The sequence below is a fragment of the Dama dama genome, chromosome 13, assembly GCF_033118175.1.
Source record: "Dama dama isolate Ldn47 chromosome 13, ASM3311817v1, whole genome shotgun sequence".
Classification (NCBI taxonomy): Eukaryota; Metazoa; Chordata; class Mammalia; order Artiodactyla; family Cervidae; genus Dama; species Dama dama.
This window is the reverse complement of record NC_083693.1, coordinates 28847347-28867236: the sequence shown is the minus strand read 5'-3', so window position 1 is coordinate 28867236 and position 19890 is coordinate 28847347. Positions and strand designations below refer to the sequence as shown.

At 50.9% G+C, this 19890-nt stretch overlaps 1 protein-coding gene across 2 annotated transcripts in view; it reads right to left on the bottom strand.

Annotated features, from left to right (window-relative positions):
- Nucleotides 1–18462, bottom strand: part of ACAN (aggrecan) — a 70729-nt gene extending 52267 nt beyond the window's left edge. For both annotated transcript variants that reach the window (XM_061158673.1, XM_061158674.1), the window contains exon 1: nt 18143–18462. The gene's annotated coding sequence lies outside the window, so the exon portion shown is untranslated. The remainder of the gene's footprint in view (nt 1–18142) is intronic.
- Nucleotides 18463–19890: the final 1428 nt, after the last annotated feature.

Below are 19890 nucleotides of genomic sequence, written 5' to 3'. Positions count from 1 at the left end.
CTTTCCTGGGGCAGGAATCTGGGGCCAAGAACTGAGTTCCCTCCAGTTGGCGCTGACCACCAACCTGGCAGGACAGAGTGCTCCTTCCTGTAGGAGTTTGGGAAGGGGCTAGGGGACCCAGCAGGACTCCTCAGGGGCCTCCCTTGGTGGGAGCTGAGCCCAGGTTTCCAAAACGATCTTCAGTAAAGGTTTCTGGCAGCTGAAGGTCCTGGCCAGCAACGACACAGGCGTTTGGGGTTACAGATGAATTCCTGAGCAAAGCAGAGGGCCAAGTGCCTAGGATGCAGCCGAAAGGAAGCAAGGGGCAACTAGCCCAACCCCTTAAACTCCGGGGGCAGATGCCCAGGTTCTTGGAGTTTAGTCTAGATTTGGGGTCTGGTCAAGAGTAAGAAGGAGGATGGGCCACTGGAATCAAGCCTCATTCTCTTGACTGTAGTTTGCATGCCCTAATTCTAGGACTGGGAAGACGTCATAGAGAATATTCACTTAGCTCCTTTTGGGTCAGGCTTCTCTTTGAGAGCCGCTGGGATTTGTGGACCTGGCTCCCAGAAGGTAGTCTCTATGTCTTCGTTTACCTGGGGGCCTTGGGCCACGCTGGATTGTCTGTAATAACAGTGTGATTTACGGTGGGGGTCTTGGGTCATGTGATATCAACCTGACCTCTGGAAGGACTGGAAACTAAGGTCAGCCATGTGGGTGGCCAGCCATGTCTACAGGACCAACCCACAGTGAAAATCCTGGACAGCCAGGCTCAGGTGAGCTTCCCGGGTTGGTAACACTCTGTACACATTGCAACCCATTGATGCTAGGGAAGTAAAGGTTGTCCACACAACTCCCTGGGACAGTGCAACTGGACGCTCACGCCTGGTCTCTCTGGGACCCTGTGCTGTGCGGATCTTCCCTGTGCTGATTTTGATCTGTATCCATCTGCTGTGATAACCAGTAACTGTGAGTGTAACAGCTTTGCTGAGCTCTGAGTCCTTCTAGTAATTGACTGGACCACAGGGAGGTCTTGGAGACCTCCTACGATGGAAACTTTCTGCTCCACCAGGTTAGGTCGCCCTTCCCAGGGGGGTTCAGTGTAGCCCGAGTAGACAGCAGACAAGCCTGCTTCTTCCCATGGCCATCCCTCAGTGACATTGCTTTCTCTTCTTGGCGCGTGTGCTCTGAAGAGCTAAGCATTCTTTTGGCCCTCATGTGGAGGGAATCATTGCCTTTCATCTGGAAAAGTTCCAAGGACTTCCTGGCTCTCCTCCCTTCCTCTTTTCCTCTGTCAAACACCCATCATGTGGAAAACTGCAGCAGGTGTCGAGGAAGGATCAGAGTGAATCCATTGCCGGGGTGCACTGTGTGAGATAGGAGATGAGATGTGTGAGTAAATCCTACAGTACCAGAGGAGAACCTCTCTCAGTGAGACTGCTCCACAAGCTAAGATACAGAAATCACTCCTGTTTTGGGAAGACCTGGGAGAACTGTGAAGAAGAGATGGCTTTTGAACTGAGCCTTGAAAGACGTGACGAAGGGGTCGACAGAGGAAGAGATGGTTGGATGGCATCACCGACTAAATGGACATGAGTTTGAGTAAACTCTGCGAGATGGTGAAGGACAGGGAAGGCTGGCCTGCTGCAGTCCATGGAGTCGAAAAGAGTCAGACATGACTGAGCGACTGAATGACGACAATGGGCCTGTGGAGGTAGGGGAAGGACATTCTAGGAGGGTCACATGAATAAAGGTATGGTGAAAGGAGTAGACCCAACTGGTGTAGGATCACATAAAGTTAGAAACAAAGCGGGGCCAGATTCTGAAGAGACTCCATGATTGGGCTGATGAGATTGGCTTTATTTTGTAGGTGATAGTGGGGGGGTGCCTCAGGGTTTTGGGGAATGACCTGATCTCAGGTGTGTATCAGGAGGAAACCATGCCCCCCCGCATCTCTGTTGGCTTATCTCTGCTCTGTGAAGTTCCCATTGCCATCAAGTGCACCCCACTCCCTCACAGCAGGAGTGCATGCTGCTTATAGCATTTGTCTGTTTCTTCGGGGAGACTGCACCCACTGGGGTAGGCACTGGGCTTGTCCTTCTTTGGGTTTCCTTTGTCCATGAGCACCTACCCTTTCTCTAAAAATGGCTATAGATTGAAGGATGAGCCCAAGCTAGGCATGGTGCCCAGCAGCAGTGTGAACAAACAAATCATCTCCTTCAAGGTTCACAATCGTCCTGGGAGGGGCTCCATTACTGTTCCTGTTTTTAGAAAGGAGGATACAGAGGCTCAGAGTGGTTAAACGACTTACCATAAATCCTGTAGCCAGGGAATGTCAGACCCAGAATTCAAACCCAGATCAGTCTGACTCCAAAACCAGTGCTCCTAACTAGATCCCTGCTTCCCATGTCCATGCTAGGGATGGGGGCAGGTGCTGAGAATGGAACCTGTCATGGGTTTGTTCTTGTCACCCAAAGAACTTTGACAATCTGTGGTCTCAGCTTTAAAGCATGATTCAATGAAGGGACATTCGTGGTGTGCCTCCTACATGGGGGACTTCACATCTTGACTCAAAGCACCAAGGCACCTTGGGGCTGTAGAATGAGTTCAACACCTAGAGACAGGCCGAGAACTTACTCTCTGAACCCCTCACAGACCTTCCTGACTCTTGATTTGTTTCAGAACAGTCGGAGAAGAGCTGCAAACATTGACATGAAAAGATGTTGCACCCCTTTCCGGCTTCCTCCCTTTCCAGCTGTCTCCAGCGTGTCCCCAGTTCGCTGGCAGCTGCTCCTGGTGGTGTGACTCTGCCTCACAAGGCTGTCAGGACTATGGTGCCTATTAGCCTCCCGATGGGATGCCAGAGCAGCGACCTTCATGAAAACGCCTTCTAGGGATTCATGCTGTCTGCTGCCTCCTAGCTCCTCCTAGTCAGGGTTTCTTCCTCACAAGAAAGCCAACTTTCCTTTTTCAAAAAATTGATTCTTTTTTTTTTTTTTTAAGCTGTGGTAAAATACAAATAGGGCTTCCCAGGTGGCACTAGTGGTAAAGAACCCAGCTGCCAGTACAGGAGACAGAAGAGACGCAAGTTTGATTCCTGGGTCAGGAAGAGCCCCTGGAGGAAGGCATGGCAACCCACTCCACATGGCAACCCACTTCAGTATTCTTGCCTGGAGAATCCCCTGGACCGAGGAGCCCAGCAGGCCACGAAGAGTCAGACATGACTGAAGCGACTTAGCACGCACACAAAATACAAATAACATAAAATTTGCCATCTTAACTATTTTCAAGTTCAGATATTTTATCATGAAGTGGCATTAAGTGCATTCACATTGTTCCACAACCATCCATTCACATTGTTCCACCATCCATCTTCAGAATTCATCTTGCAAAATGAAACTCTGTACCCATTAAACAAGAACTTCCATTTCTGCTCCCTGCAGCCCCTAGAAACCACCAGGCTACTTTTTGTTTCTATGGACTGGACTTGGATTATTATCTCTCCTTCTGAGGAGGCAAATCTATACCCCTGTCTGGCACAATCTTTAGAGATCTTTGTGCGCTATTCCAATTGGAATTTTTCCCATCCAGTTTTTTTCTGGAATATTTTGTATACCCAGGGAGGCCTTCATGTACTCAGGACTCTCTGGGGCACCACACTGCCTCCAGTATCCTGGGATGCTTTCACATACCCCAGCAATAATCTACATCTTCAGGGGGTTGGGCTCTAAGGCTGCACACAAGCTGGAACCCAAGTAGGATCAAAACTCCCCTTGAAAGTCTCTTAAGAACTGGTGAAGTCCCCCCACCAACATTCTCTCCCAATGTGTTGAACGCAATAATCTTTCTTCCATTACTGGGTGGGACTGTTGTTTCTTTATCTGAGAAGAAGGTAAATTTGTTGGCTTTTTAGGAGGGCCAGGATGTATATAAGAAATACATATCATTAAACACTAGATACACATGTGATACCTCAAGATCCTCACGCTCTGAGAGGAACAAGGGGACAGAGGCCAATCCTGGGGACAGCAAATTTGAGCCCCTTGTCACTGCCTCACTGGGGACCCAGAACCATTAGTGGAGTGGCTGCAGAGTTTCTCACTGCAGAGTTTCTCACTAAAGCGTGCTCTCTCCCAGTGCTCTCTGTCACTGCACTGTGGCTGCTTCAAACTCAGGAGAGCTTGATGCCAATTTCCCTTGATGGAAAAATTCACCCGCAGCTGCACAACCAGTAGAAGTATGAGGACAAGGAACCAGGGCTCTCTGCATCATGTGATGAGCAGACAGCACTCTCTCCCATCTAAGCTGTGGGCTCTCCTGAAGGTCAGGGAAAACTTTTCATTTCTTGTTTTGTATTCCCTACTGTGTCCAATAGAGAGCCTGGCATGTAGAAGATTCCAGTTATGGAAAAACTGTTTACTGACTTAGAAACACATTCACCTTATATGACGGAGCACACACACACACACACAAATAAGTTGCAAAATAATATACAGAATGAGACTCCATTTCATTTTTATGTAAATCTATTCATGGAAAAAAGACCACAAAGATATACAGAAATGTAACTGGTTATCTTCTGGTGGAGAGTTTGCAGTCACTATTAACTTTTTTCATTTTGAGAGTTTTTATTTCCTAAACTTTCTATGCTGTTCACTATTTTTTTTAAAGCAAAAATGTTTCTAAAAAGAAAAGGAAATTTTATGTCCTTAAAAAAACTTCATCCAAGACAATCACAAAAGAGAAGAAACTCCAGTCCTGGAGGCCATTAGGAGAACTGGAGTCTGTGGGTCAAAGCCAACAGACTCCCCAGTGACCAACGTGACAGCCAACTGGGGTTGGGGCGGGTGGAGAGGAGTGTCCCAGTGGAGAAAGGCGGAGGGAGAAAGTTCTCTCCGTGTTAAAAGTCTTGGAAATCTGCTGGGAAACAGAATTTTCTTCTGTCCCAGTGTTCATAGACTCTGGACCCACGGTCTTTCTAGTTCATGGCTCCCTCTCCTGGAGGTGGCCCTGAATCTGCCAAAGAATCCCCATGAATCAAGGGCATGGTGTGCAGGAATAAACAGGGCTTTACACATACACCCTGAAGGACAAGCCCCAGGCAGAGGGACAAGCTCTGCGGCTTCTCTTTCTTACACTAGATGTCAGGGCCGGGTCTGAGAAATTCATCTTCTCTCTGGGCAGAGTGTAGGAAACCATGAACTTTATAATCAGATAGTCATGAGTTCAAGTTCTGGAGTTCAAGTTCTGGCCCTACCACTTAACACTGTGCCTCAGTTTCACTATCTGCTATCTCAGCATGGAGGGTGTGTGTGTGTGTGTGTGTGTGTGTGTGTGTGTGTGTGTGAGCATACAAGCCCTGATCTATTGGAGTGCTATCACTTACTTAATCTGTGTTTCCTGACAGAACTTCCTTTATATCTTACAAATGCAAAAAGTGAAAGTGTTAGTCACTCAGTCGTGTCTGACTCTTTGCAACCCCAGGGATTGTAGCCTTCTAGGCTCCTCTGTCCATGGGATTCTCCAGGCAAGAATACTGGAGTGGGTAACCTTTTCCTTCTCCAGGGGATTGTCCGGAGGCAGGGATTGAACCCAGGTCTCCTGCATTGCAGGTAGATACTTTACCATCTGAGCCACCAGGAAAGACCTACAAATGAAGCATAGATCTAAAATATAACAAGAGTCAATAAAGAATGCTATGGGCTGAATTCTGTCTCTCTCCTTGCCCCAAAAGGTATGCTGAAGCTCTAACCCCCAGTACCTGTGAATGTGAGCTTATCTGGAAATAGAAGCTTTGCAGATGTAATTTAGTTAAGATGAGGTCATTACAATGGTTCAACAGGGCTTGCTGCAGTTTCCAGGTATGTCTGGAGGCCTGCGCAAGCTTCAGGGTGGCTGGAAATATAAGGTAATTGCTGCATCTCTCTGGTCCCTTCCTGCTCTGAGCTTGTATGACTATTCAAGAGCTTAAGTGGGCAGAAAAGCAGCTGATCAACTTCATCATGGGCAAGAAGAGGCAGTCACGCGGTCATCCAAGCCACTGACTCAAAATTCAGGTTCTGAGACACCAGGAATGGGCCCAGGGAACATTCCCAATGGACAGCAATTACTGCTTCAGTGCACTTGCTCTGTGACACACACTTTGGTTTAGCTATGTTATCTTGCTTTATCCTTTCAACAACCTCATGAAGGGAGAGTCAATGTGCCCAATTTACAGATAAGGAAACTGATGCACACAAGACTAGTCAACCCTGGCAAAGTAACACCTCTGGTTGAACAGGCCAAACTGGGCCCGGAGCCCTTCAACCTGATTCCACCCCTGGAAAACAGTGGCCTGATGGATTCCTTGGTGAGTCCAGGTGTTAGATGTCATTAGGAAGGAAGCTGGAAATAAAATGTAAGTGACAATGCACTGGACCCTCCATCACAAGAGAGAGACAAGATGGACTTGGAGTTCAAGGAAGGCCCACAGTGGGTGGGGCCTGAGAGCACAGAGTTGGAGGGGAATACTCTTAAGTGTGGATGGTGAAGGCTGAGAAGAGCTGCCCACTGAGGTCTTCAGAATCATGAAGACGCTGAGCTGCAATGCCAGAGGAAGCCTTGGCTTGTTCTCCATCCTCTCCCCTGGTGCCTGGCTGACCTCCTAACACGTCACGGGGAGTGCTGGGACCCTGCAGTTTGAAAGAGGTACTGGAAATGCAATAAAAGAGCCCATGACCCATGCTGGGTGGCCAGTGATAGAACCTGAGTCTCCAAAGGTGGCAGGACCTAAAACTGAACGTTTATTTCTAAAAGTAGCTGCTCCTCACGATGTTTGAGTCAGCATGAATCATTAAGGAAAATTTGAAAAGAGAGCAGCCATTCATCTCCTCAGCTGGGCCCCTCTGATGGCAGAACATCAGCTCGCCGGGGTGACTACACAGAGTCCCTGGGTCCTGGCTGGGGTGGGTGGGGCCGCTGAAGTGGGCAGGGCAGGTGGGAACTGTCCTTAGACAGCTGCCGTGTTCAGCAGACAGAGCACTGGGAGCAGGGAAATTGGGCCCTTGTTCTAGCATTGACAGTCACACCTCCAGGCAGGACATATATTCTTCTAGGTTCTGGCTTTCACATCCACAACAAGAGAAAGATGCACCATACAATGGCTTTCAGAAGACATAAAATCAGAGTTGTTCTCATAGAATCTGATGCTGACTCCCATAATCATTGCCCCTCTCAACTCACTTCTGTGGCCCCTAAGGGGTGTCAGAGACACACAACTCCTATACCGACCCCCTGGAGGATAGTTTGAAAAGCACTGGATAGAAATCACTCGGCAGACTTTTAATTAATTTTTTTGGCCATGCCTTGTGGCATGCGGAATCTTAGTTCCCTGACCACGGATGGAACCTGGGCCCACAGCAGTAAAAGTGCAGAGTCCTAACCACTGGACCACCAGGGAGGTCCCACACACCTACTGTGTGGCAAGTGTTTTCCATGTGTTGGAGATAGAAGACAATCAAGATAGACAGGGCTTTTGGTCTTGGAGGGGCTGGGAAGGGGGCAGACAACCACCGAGGAAAACAACCAAGCAGAAACTTTCAGACAGTGATAAGCTGCAAGGAAAATATGACAAAGGACTGCTGGAGTGTGGGGTCGAGGGTGTTCATGTTAACTGGGTGGCCAAGAAGGCTTCATTGAGGAGGTGACATTTGGACCCGAATGACCAGAAACAGCCAGCCACGCAAAGTCCTGTGGGAAGGGCATCCGGGCAGAGGAGCCCATGAGGGCAAATGCCCTGAGGTGGGAATAAAGTGGGAGGCCAGTGGCTGAAGGGGCCAGCGGGAGGCTAGTGGTGGGTGAGGGGAGAGTGGATCATGGAGATCAGCTCCGGAGGGCCTTGGGCCAAGAAAGGGGACTGGGCTTTATTCTAAGTGTGAAAGGACCACACCACTAAGGCCTTCTAAGAGCCTTGGCAATCCCCAGAGGGCAAAGGAGGGCCTGACTGCCTGGGGCCTGCATCTAAGGGTAGGTTCCTACACCGACACAGGGTTCCTACGGTGACTAAGGAGCAGTCTAGACTGGTGACCAGTGTCCGGCCACAGCAGTTACCCGAGCCTTACCTGCTGTTTATCAGAGTCTTGCTGACCCCTGTGGGTGAAGCCCGGGGCGTGAGCCCCTGAGGCACTGAGACAGCCGAGGGAGCTCCTGAGAGCACTGGAGGGTGAGGAGCCTCCTTGACCAACAGAGTCACTCCAGTCCCCCGACCGGGTGACACAGCAGCCCTCTCCCTGTGGAACGGGCAGGAAGGACTCAGGTTCTCTCACACCACGGGGACCTTCTCTCTTAAAATGTCAAGAAGCTATAGCAGAAGCCACGGCAGGTGGGGCCCAGGAAGCAGCTGAAATCCAGAATGAGGCTGCGCCGGGGGAGTTAAAGGCTGCGGTAAAGGGGTGAAGAAGCCCCCTGACTGGGCTGTGTGGACCTGGGGCTGGGGTGACAGCCACAGATGGAGTCGTGAGGAAGGGAGACAGAGACAGGCAGGGAGACAGGGCACCTCTCTGCTAAGGACTGGGGCTGCCAATCCCCGCCGGGGGCGGGGGCGTGCTAGTCACAGAAACAGGAGACTGGCGCCCCCTGGAGTCAGACAATGGGTAGAGCACACTGGGTCAGGCCTGCCGCCCAAGGGGAGGGGACAGGGTGTGGGGGTGTGTGTGTTGGAGGGAGACCAGCCTGGTCTGGAGACAGAACCCTGCTCAGAGGCAGAAGCCAGAGGAGGAGCCGGGGCCCCACCCTCCAGTAAACCACACTGAATGCTCTACCTCTCTCTCTCCTTTTTTTTTTTAATCTAGGGGAAAAAAGAACTAAAACGAACTCCCAGCAAGACCAGTGTTTAAACGGAAGGTGACAGGTAGGAGGTGGAAAAGGAGAGGTTGGGTTCAACTTGGCTCAGATGGTAATGAATCCACCTGCCATGCAGGAGACCTGGGTGCGATCCCTGGGTCAGGAAGATCCCCTGGAGCGGGGCATGGCAACCTACTCCAGTGTTCTTGCCTGGAGAATTCCCATGGACAGAGGAGCCTGGCGGGCTACACTCCATGGGGTCGTAAAGAGTTGGACACGACGGCGAGACTAAGCACAGCAGTGACTGTGTTTGAGGTTTAGGGCTTTAGGCTCTCCTTGGTGGGGTCCCCCTTGTCCTGGGTTGGCTCCTGGGGCCCTGGTGCTGCAGCCTCATTCCTGCTGCAGCATCAGATCTGGCTGACTGCCTAGATCAGCATCTCCAGATGGAGAACCTCACTCTGCTCTAGGGAAGAAGAGTGCTCTGGTCACATTCAATGTGAGGAACTTGATGGTGATTTCCAATGCTCAGCACATTGAGAAGTCCTACAAGAAAGGGGCACTTTTTATTCTGTTTAACCCTTGGGGATGTGCTTTTTTTTTTTTTTTTTTTCCACATGCAATGCCTATTGACATCTCGGGAAAGAATGTTCCACTTTGGAGAACCCTGGGCTAGCTTCTGCCTCTAGAGCAGAATGTACCTTTACATTCAAGTACATTAAATGTATTTTAATCCTGGGTCAAGGACAATTGTATGATGAAAGAATGGTCCCTGTCTCAGGTAGGAGAGGGGATATGTGAAAGTTGCTCAGTTGTATCTGACTCTTTGTGACCCCATGGACTATACAGTCCATGGAATTCTCCAGGCCAGAATAGTGGAGTGGGTAGTCTCTCCCACAGGAGAGGGGAGGCAGGCCTCTACTTTCTCACTCCTCTAAAGAATAAAGGTAGGGGCAGAGGCTGTAGTTCTGTCTACAAAAAAGGGGAGGATAAGTCATACCAAAAGGCAGGGCTAGAGGGAGGGGCTCAGAATCAAATGCAATAAGAGGAACAGTTTTGGGCTTTAAACGAGGGGTTCGGAAATGGGGCCTCATTAGAATCATCTGGGGAGATTTTGAAAAACACAGATGCCTAACCTGCCTTCCCCCAACAATCGCTTGGGGCACATACGGCTCAGGAATCCCTATTTCTCAAAAACTCCTCCAATGTTTCTGATTCTAGGGATAGAGCCCTTTCCAGTGTCTTGTAAAACAGACAAACATCTGCTGCATCCTTGAGTCATCTTAGAATCCAGGTGTTCCCCTGAGCCATTTGGATAAGCAGGTCAAAAAGAGGGGCTTGGGGAGGAAGGGAGCACCTCTGACGGGGCAGGGAAGTAGTGGTGGGAAGGTCAGGCCAAGACCCAGAGTTTGTTGGGGAAAATGTGGCTTCCACTCCCCCTGGCTTTGGACTTTTCTCTTCTAATAGGTTTTCTTCCCCAAAACAACCCTGAGACCAGCAAGGACCCTGGAGGGACAGAGCCAGAAGGTGGCCCAATGGTGGGCGATGGGTGGTCTCAGGATACAGTGTGTCCACAGGTAGATGCGATGGCCCAGTGTTTCTGTGTCCTAGCACCTCCTGTTACTGGTTTGAATGTGACATGTGACATGGAGGGAGGAGCCTCAGCAGCCTGGTTAAAACCATGACTCCGCCAAGAGCAGCCTGCACCCCTCCAAGTCCAGTGCCCTCCCCTCTTTGGGACTCAGTCTCCTCCCCTGTATGATGAAGGAGGCAGGGGATTATTTTTTCTGGCCATACCTTGCAGCATGTGGGATCTTAGTTACCTGACCAGTGATTGAACCCATGTCCTCTGCTTTGGGAGTGCAGAGTCTTAACCACTGGACCACCAGGGAAGTGTCCCAGGGAGGTGATTTAAATTCTCCCTAAGTCCCCCTGTGCTCTGAGGCTTCATGATTCTGAGAAGGCTCAGAGAAGTTTGTTCCTGCTCAGTCACTCAATCAACCCCATGGACTGTAGCCCGTCAGGTTCCTCTGTCCATGGAATTTCCCAGGCAAGTGTACTGGAATGGGTTGCCATTTCCATCTCCAGGGGATCTTCCCAACCCAGGGATAGAACCCGCGTCTCCTGCATTGGAAGGCAGATTCTTTACCAGTGAGTCACTTGGATTTCTCAAATCCACCCATTTGGATAGTGGCTTTCAGTTAGGCCTTAATTTATTTCAACTCCATGTGAGTGACAAATGGTCCCATTTTAAAGAAAGGATTCAATGACATGCCTGCACTGAGATAAGTCTCTGGGTGCCTGATCCTGATTTGGTCCTCTTTTCAGTTCTAAGGCCCCATTTCTACCTCCCTCTCTCCATGGGGATCCAGCTACTGGGGCTGTCCCAGCTCAATGGTTGTATCTGCAGTTCCCTCTAGAGGGAGCTGTTGCCTGGTGCAGTAACCTGACCCTAGCAGGCAGTGGGAACCATAGGTCCTGGTTTCTGGCCTTCTTGGGATAGATCAGCAAAGTGGAGGATGCCCAGCTGGGTATTGTTGGCACTTTCCTTGTCAAGAATTGAAAGGAGTTTATAGAGCAACGGTCCACTGGTTTGTTCATTCAGCCTGTCTGTGTGTACCCAGTACTGGCTTAGGTACAATGTACACCAGATACAAAACCAGCTTGGGCTTCACAGGCAACCCCTCAAGGCAGCTTCCTGGACAGTAACTTCTCACTAATCTGGACCTGTGAGGGCAGGACTTAGTACCTCTATTTTACAGAAAAGGAAACTGAGGCCCAGAGAGGTGAAGCAATTTCCTGACATTACACAACTCAGTTCATGTGACTCCAAGTCCAGGGTGCCTCACAGTGGCGAATGCACACACTGGGCTTCTCGTTGAAGCAAAGCCTTACCCATCTTCTCATCCCTTGCTGAGAGCTATATGTATGAGGAGGAGGAGCTGACCCCCCACCCCTACAAGCAGAAGGCATTACTATGGCAACTGAGCTCTAAACAGCAAACTTCTTGGACCTTATAATCACATGTCTACACCGGCTGATGCGGTAACTTTCCAGAGTGGGACCTTTAAAAACCTCAGATAATAATAACAGCTGCTATTTTATTGTATTGTGTGTCAGGTCCTTTATTTGCTTTATCTTGAATTCTCTCAAACTATCTCACAAGCCCCATTTCATAGGCGCAGAAACTGAGGCTCAGAGCTGATGACTTGCCCAAGTGCTTGTAGCTAGGATTTCAACTTGGATCTGGGCCACCAAAGTCCAAGTTATCTCTACTTTACCTCTGTGGCCCTGGCTCTTTTTTTCATTTGTTGTCTTACTCTTACTCACCTGCCACACTCTCTCTTCTTGCCCTCCTACCCCCCAGCTTACTTTCCTGCTGTTAGACACAGTCGGACATGGCCTGACCTAACAACTAAATGAAGATCTGGAGCAGGGTTTCTCAATCTTGGCACTATTGACATTTGGGGCTGGGTAATTCTCTCTTGCTGAGGTGAAGCACTGTTCTGTGCATCATACATATTCATCAGCATCCTTGGTCTCTACCCACTAAAGATCAACAGACAGTATCACTCCTCTCTACAGTGACAACACTAAGTATCTACAGACATGATCAAATATTCCCTGGGGTGCACAACAGCTCTCCAGTTTAGAACCACTGTCTTTGGCCCAGTTCCGACTGGAAATATAATCCTGGAATCTGCTGGGTAGCCCCCAATGGGACCCAGTGGCTCTGTGGGCTTAACTTATGGCCATGGTTACCAGTTGGCTGGGTGCGGCATTGCACATTAGGATTTGCTTTCGCCCATGGCAGAATTAAGCCTAGCCTACACCAGCCTCCAGTAAACCTGCCTTATCTGCATGCAAGATGGACACGATCTGTGTTCCAATGGTATGACTATGTTGCTGCCTTGTTTATACCCTCTGTAGGGACAACGGATGTCATGGTTAAGGTAGAGGCCTTAACTAATTTCATTAAACAGGCCCTCTTAGACAGTACTAAAGCCATTCAAGCTTTGAACAAAGAACAGATTCAGATGAGGAAGGCAGTAATTCAAAATAGGATGGCATTAGACATACTCACAGCAGCCCAAGGAGGGACTTTGGCGAATGGTGTGCACATCCCTGACCTGTCTGAAGATGTATCTGCTGCCTTGGAGGATATGCAAAATCAAGTGAAAGTCATGTCTAATGAACTGTTGTTATAGTAATCTTGATCATACTGCTTTGTGGACCCTGCTTCCTACAATGCCTTGTGAATTTTGTAACCCAGAGGTTGATAGCATTCTCTCATGTGGGTGGCAGGAGGGCTAAGGTACAATATATCTCAATAAATGATGCTCGTTATGGAAACTAAGAGCATCAAGAGGGGGGAATGAAGAAGGAATTCATAGGGCCTGGACTCCATCTCAGGCCTGTCTGTGCTGATCGTGCGCGGCCACCTCTCCAGTGGACTCTGAACTCTGTGCTTAGCGCCTGTGGGAATGACAATGGAAGGATAAGACCCCCCCTCTGGGCAGGGGAATCTTGAAGAACAGACACTAATCACCCCTGCCTCCGGACACTATCTATTAGAATGTAAGCACAGGCTTATCAGTTATTAACTATTTGGAATGTAACTGCGGGCTTATTGATTATTGACTGTTTGAACACATAACACGTGAATGATGGGGTTATTGTAGTTGTATTTACCCTTCCTTTGTTTATGTAAGTCTCAAGGGAATTGGGGTAGTGGGTTTGGACACATGGGGTATAAAAGATTTTCACAAATGCTGGTCGGGGTCCTGGGCTAAGAGGAGACTCTGCCTTGGGCCCGCCTGTGTAATAAACTGCACTCCACTATCAAAAAAAAAAAAAAAAAAAAAAAAAAAAAAAGAACCACTGTCTTATAGAAATGAGGAGTCAGGGTCAAGTTGATTATAACCTGCCTTCCCCATTAGATCACGGGCAGCTGGAGGGCAGGAAGAGCAAATTGTTTGATGTACTGCTGTGTTATCCACACCTACTGCAGTGCCTGGCATGTGGCAAGTGCTGCTGAAAGAATGAATGAATGAATGAGGTTTCCATGAACATGGTATGTTTCAGGATGAGGGCCTGAAGGGCGATGTTCCCATCCAGATCCTCATCGACCTGCACGGCCTGGTGCACAACACCTTTTCCTTTTTAGGCCTCAGTCCCCCTTTGCCATCTCTTAAATGAGGGTCCTCCCTGGCCCTGAAGCCCTGGACATCAGTGGTCTGTGAACTGCCATGTTCCATCTCTGAGGCCCAGAGTCCAGGGGCTGAGAAGAGTGTTAGCCTTGGACAGAAGAGAGGCTGTCTCCCCACAGGCTGGACACTGAGATCTGCCCAGTCTTGAGTTTATCCTTCTTTATCCACGCTCCTCAAGTCAAATCAATTACAGAGAGACAGGCAAGTGCTCCCCCCTTGCCGCCTCCCCCCAAGACCCCATGCAGTAGAGGTGGCTCCTTTTCAGAGTGTGTGTCTTAAAAGGAAAAACATGTAACCTCAAAGGTAACCAAATATCCCGATCGTGGTGCCCAGCACCACACACCCCAAATCCACCTATTCATGAGTTTAACAAAAAGCTTCTTTAGGGTACACTGTAAGGCCATTGAGAGGGAGAAAAGTCGCCTCTTACACACCCAGGCCAGCCCGCAGGGCCGCCCTCCCAGCACACACATACACACACTCACACACACATACACTCAGGCCGCTTACAAGAAGGCTCTGAGTTTTTAAAAGTAAACCCTACCGTTTCCGCTCTTGCCCTGGATTCAACTTTTGAAAAAAGGAACCGTTTTACCGCTTTCCCTACAAATTCCCCCTTTCTCTGGCCTCCCTTTGCCTCAATCCCGCGCCCTCCCCCGAACCCTACTTTTGCCCCGCCCCCAGCAGCTGATCCTTTGCAGTCCCCACCCCAGCACCCCAGGGCAGATGCCACACTGACAACCCTGGCCTTTGCCCCCTGGAACAGGGCTTTCTTAAGCGTGGCAGTAAAGCTCCCATCAAATATGATGGGGGCATGGCCAAGAGGTGGCCTGGTGACAGCAGTAGAGGACAGCTCCTGTTTCAAGATGTGTTCCCGTCCATAGACCCCACTTCCCTTTCCAAGGGCAGCCAGTTAGCCCTGTCCCCTCGCCTGCTCTACTTGTAAGCAGGCCTGTCCTCTTCCTTGAACTTGCCCTTCACTCCCACCTCCAGCTTCCATCTTCCAAGATACTTAAGGGTCTTGTTCCTACAAGGGCAGCAAGGATGCCCCAGTGCCTGCCAGCTGGGACCATGAGGCAGGAGTTTCTCAGAGATGAAAACATCATCGGGACCAGTGGCTTTCCAGTTCTTTTGATTGCAACCCCCAGTGAGAAATACATTACACAAATACCAAATTTGTGTACATTAATGCATATACATGTAGATTGTCAACACAAATATGCTTCTGTAGAACTGCAAAGTATATACCAGAAAGCAAAGTTTCTAGAAGCAATACTTACCTTTGCAGCATGGGAGACACTATTCCTATTTCATTAAACTGCCACTAAATTGGTTTCAAAACTGGCAGTTGGACAACTCCTGTGCTAGATGTTCTTGTGGGAACAGGCTAAAAATGACACTTCTAACTGGGGCCCATGGGCTTCCCTTGGCTCAGCTGAGGTCTTCTTAGCATCTAACAAGAGGGGCCTTAAGAGGGACCAGGTTCTAGAAGGGATCGTTAAAAAAAAATCCACATCAAAATTTGAACACATGGTCTTTCACTGAGACAGAATTGGGACCCTGGGGTGGAGGGGGTGGCTAGAAACCGCTAGAGGAGAGGAATTCAGGTTTGTGGTGCCTGCTGAGAGCTGAACAAGGCATTATATTATATCTTTTAATCCTCATAAAAATCCCCAATTGGAGATTTTCCTCCCCTTTTTAGAGAAAAGGAAACTGAGTCTCAGGGAGGCTAAGTAAGATAAAGTCATGTGGCCAGAAGTTAGTTGAGCTGGGATTCGAACCCGTGTCTGCCTTGGCCGGCAGGCTTCTCAGCCACATGGCTCTTCTCTACCAGCTCAGGAGGTGAGCTCTCTCTTGGATTCCAACTCTGACTGGGGACTCTTGACAGGCCATTCTGGGTCTATGAGGATGGAGAAACGCCCCATCTCAGCAGGTGGGGGTGCAGGCTGCCTGGGATGGGACTGTGCGTGTGAGAAGGTGACATGGGCAAAATGTGTGCATAGGTGTGAGGAAGGGCTCAGACTGCACAGGTTCTCACCCCTCAAACACACAGACTCCCCACCCCAAAGAAGTAATAATATATGTTTTCCCTTTCTGAATTCTTTGCTGTTGAACAGAGGGCTTTCAGATAATAAAGGGAGAATCCCAATTTAAGTATGAAATTCACTGAAAATTTCTAGTGAAAGAAAACCTTCAAAAAAAAAAAAACCTTCTACTTAATATTAAAATCAGTAATAATAATAATATCAAACAGCTTTGAGTACTTGTCTGGTGGCAGGCACTGTGCTAAGAGCTTTGCTTGGGTCACGTCAAACCTTCCGTTTACACAGGATCCGCTCTGGGCCAGCACTGAGCACAGAGCCTGGTACCTAGGTGGCGCTTGCAGATATCAGAGAATGAATGAATGTGCCTAGTGTTGAGCTAGAAACTGCACAGAAGTACAACTAATTTAAACACAACTCTATGTCACCTGAGGAATTCCAACATGTCTCTGAGAGATATTTTCTTCCTTTTGAATATCCTTCATCCAAAACTTTTTAAACTGGAGAGATCTTTTGTTCTGTACTTTTATCTTCCAGGTTAGAATCATCATTTCCCCCCACCCCACGTTCTCACCTCTAACAAGCCTTTGACTATTCTCCCCTGTTGCCTTTCCATTCCTGGGTGGTCTCTTCCTGGCCCAGTGATTGACAGGTCAACACCCTTACATCAAACTTCACTGAGCCTTGTAAGCCCCTTTGCCCAGGAGCCCAGGCAACCTGACTGTCCTGTCTCCTTGGCAACCCAGAAGGCAGGGAAGAAAGAGAAGGATTTGATCCCAGACGTCTGGACCCTTCAGTCAGGACTAGTGATTGACTGTGGCCTCAGAAAACCTACATTCTAGTCCTACCCATGCCCCTTAGATATTTCTGGAATCACTTTCCCCAGAGATGAGAGTGTTTCCAAGGCTCAGGGTTCCCCCAGACTGTCACACACCCACCCACTGCAGCATCCAAGACCTGAAACGTCACACTAACCCAATTTAGCTTTGCATTTTCCTCTCTTCCCTCCTGGCAGCCAGCCACTCCCATAGTATTTACACATTGATCAAAATGCACAACCCTGGGTTCCTTAGTGGTGAAACCCTCGAAGAACCCCATCAGAACCCTGCTTATGACTGCAAGGAGGAGAATGAAGAAAAAGTTTGGGTTGGATCCTGTCCCCTTATAAGAGATGACTCCCACTCCTACAGTCTGCTCTAGCCTAGGACATGGGTTCCACTGACATTGACAACTGCCTACCCAACCCCAGGGGTAACTGGGGTTATCCCATCCTGCTCCACCATCACTGGCTTCTCCTGTAGGGGAACCTAGAGATGGAAAGGATACCTGTGGCCATGGGGCCTCATCTCTCCTCTTCTTCCTTGAGGAATGCTCCTCCTGGGTGGCATGTTCAGAGCACTGCTCTTGGCTCTCTTGTGGGCAGCTCAGGCGCCCTGTCCCAGGTTCTGCCAATTCCTCCCGGCTTTTTCCCCACCTCCAGGTGCCCAGTGGCCAAGGAAGTGGGACCAAATGGGGGAGTTCTCTCAGCCTCTGCTTAGGCACCTGCTGGGTACCTGACACCCTGCCTTGTCATTTCATTTAGTGTCCAACCACTCTGCTGTCAGGAAGCCTCCTCTTTCCCCTCAGACAGAGGACAGGCCAAGGCTCCGGAAGATGAAGCATCTCCCCAACCCCCCTCAACTCAAAAGTAGCCCAGCAGGATTGGGACCCACAGTTCTCTGACTGTGGCTCTGACTCTGAAGCAGCTACTCTGTCCACTACAGCTCCTCCCAGACCCCGAGACTTGAAAACAAACGGGAGTTTGGAGCGAAGGCTCCTTTGCTCTCTCTTCCTTCATTCTGGGGACCGGGAGACAGGAGCCCCTCATCACGTGTTCCCTCGCCCCATCCACGCTGAGTCTGCAACAGCCAGAAAGTTTGCCCAAGTCCATTACGGGTGCAGCGGGTGGATGTCGGGGGTCCGCAGCACACGCCTCCCGGGAGAGGGGGAGACCGAGGCAGCGCAGCCTCCGGCACAGAGGGGGAGCCACAGCATCTCCCCCGGCTCGCCAGGCGCGCTGAGAGAGCCTCCCTCTGGAGGGCAGGAGACGGTTACCTTCAAGAGTTGGGCTTCCTTCTCCAAGAACTTCAGTCCCATACACTTGGCGAGACAGCGGGGGCACCTGGGGCCGGGAGGCCCGGGTCTGGCCGCGCCGCGGGGGAGACGCTCTGGGCAGGCGCTGCGCACCCCTCCTCCTGCCGGCGTCCTGTCCGCAGGTCCCCTCGGGCGGTGGCCGCAGCGGCGGCGTCTGGGTAGCGGAGTACCGGCCGGCCTGGGGAAGGGATGCTGAAAGGCGCCCGGAGCCCCCTGGCACCCGTGTCAGATGCCGGCCGGCGAGGGTGCTGAGAGAGAGACCTTGAGCAGCGCCGCGCGCGTCCTCAGCTCTGCGAGCCCCCTCTGGAGCGGCGGAAAGGTAGGTGGGCGGGCGGGCGGGCGGGCACGGCGCGCGGTGACACATACATAGGGGCGGGCGGGGGAGGGGAGGGCCCGGGAGGGGGCGGGGGGGGGTCGAGCGCGAAGGGAAACCCCACCCCCGGGGGACCCGAGGGGCGGCCGACAGGGGGAGGGGAAGGCAGAAGCTGCTGAAGCGCTCTGGACCCCGGCTCCGGTCCGGCGCGCAGCTGGGGAAGCCGCCCGGCGCGCAGGGCGCGAGAGGAGCGCTCCCCACGGCGGCGCGGCCCCGGCAGCTCCGGGGCCGGCGGGAGGACGGCGGCGCGAGAAGGGCTGGAGTGCCCCGCGTCTGCAATGCGGTCGGGCCGCTCCGCAGTTGGAGGGGGCCCCGGAGGGCCGCACCGGCGCTGGCAGCCCCCGGCGGGCCGGGCTCCGCCGCCGCCACGGCCGGACCCGGCTCCCCGGCGCGCTCGCGGGGTCTGCGGCTGATGCTCCGCAAGATGCGATAGCGAGGGGCGCGGCCCCCTGCTCCCGGGCGGCGCTCCGGAAGGACCCTCCTGGGGAACTGGCTGAAAGTTTTTGGGGAAGGGGTGCGCCGAGAGGGCAGGGGAGTGCGGAGGGGGCAAAGGAGGTTCGGGGACTGCGGGAAGGTGTGCTGGGGGCTGGAAGCCTCAGCTCCAAAGGCTGAGGGTCTTCACAATCCAGGAGAGAGAGACAAGGATATTTCAAACGGAGCAGGAATTCTCCAGTAGCTGCAGACACCACCCTCCTTAATTTTGATTCCAGGCAAAAGAATAAAAGAACTAACAGCATTTGAAGACTTTCTGTGAGCTGGTTGCTTAATACACATTAATATCTCATTTAATTTTCCCAAAGAGCCCAAGGAGCTACACATTACAACTACTTTACCTCTCGCAGAAGAAAAAAAAAAAAAAAAAAGTGAAAACTGAGGCTCAGAGGGTGATGGGATTACCTCTCAAGGCGGGTCTGAATTCATACCCAAAGTTACACTCTCTTTGCTGCTATGCGAGCTGCGGGTTCAGCCTCAGCACTTTTGGGGGACGCAGCCTGGCTGGCGGCCTTCAGCATCCTTAGGGAGGAAGATACTGGTGACTGACACTAGGATTTAGCGGCCTTGGTCAGTGTGGTAGAAGCCTCTACACCCATCACTGGGTAGGGACTAAATGGAGAAGCACGGGGGTGGGATCTTTGTGGGCTGCCCATTAGGGAGATAATAGACCCAGTTTTTCCTCGATTAAAGGGGGCCAGACTGCCTCAGTTTCCCCAGTGTGACTACTGTAGAATTGTGTGGGTATTTCCCCCTGTTGGAGGGGCAGGACTGGCCCTTGCCCAGCACATTCTCTGGAGCTGCGCCCGCCCCCCATCCCCTTCTCTGTCCTGGGCCTGAGGAG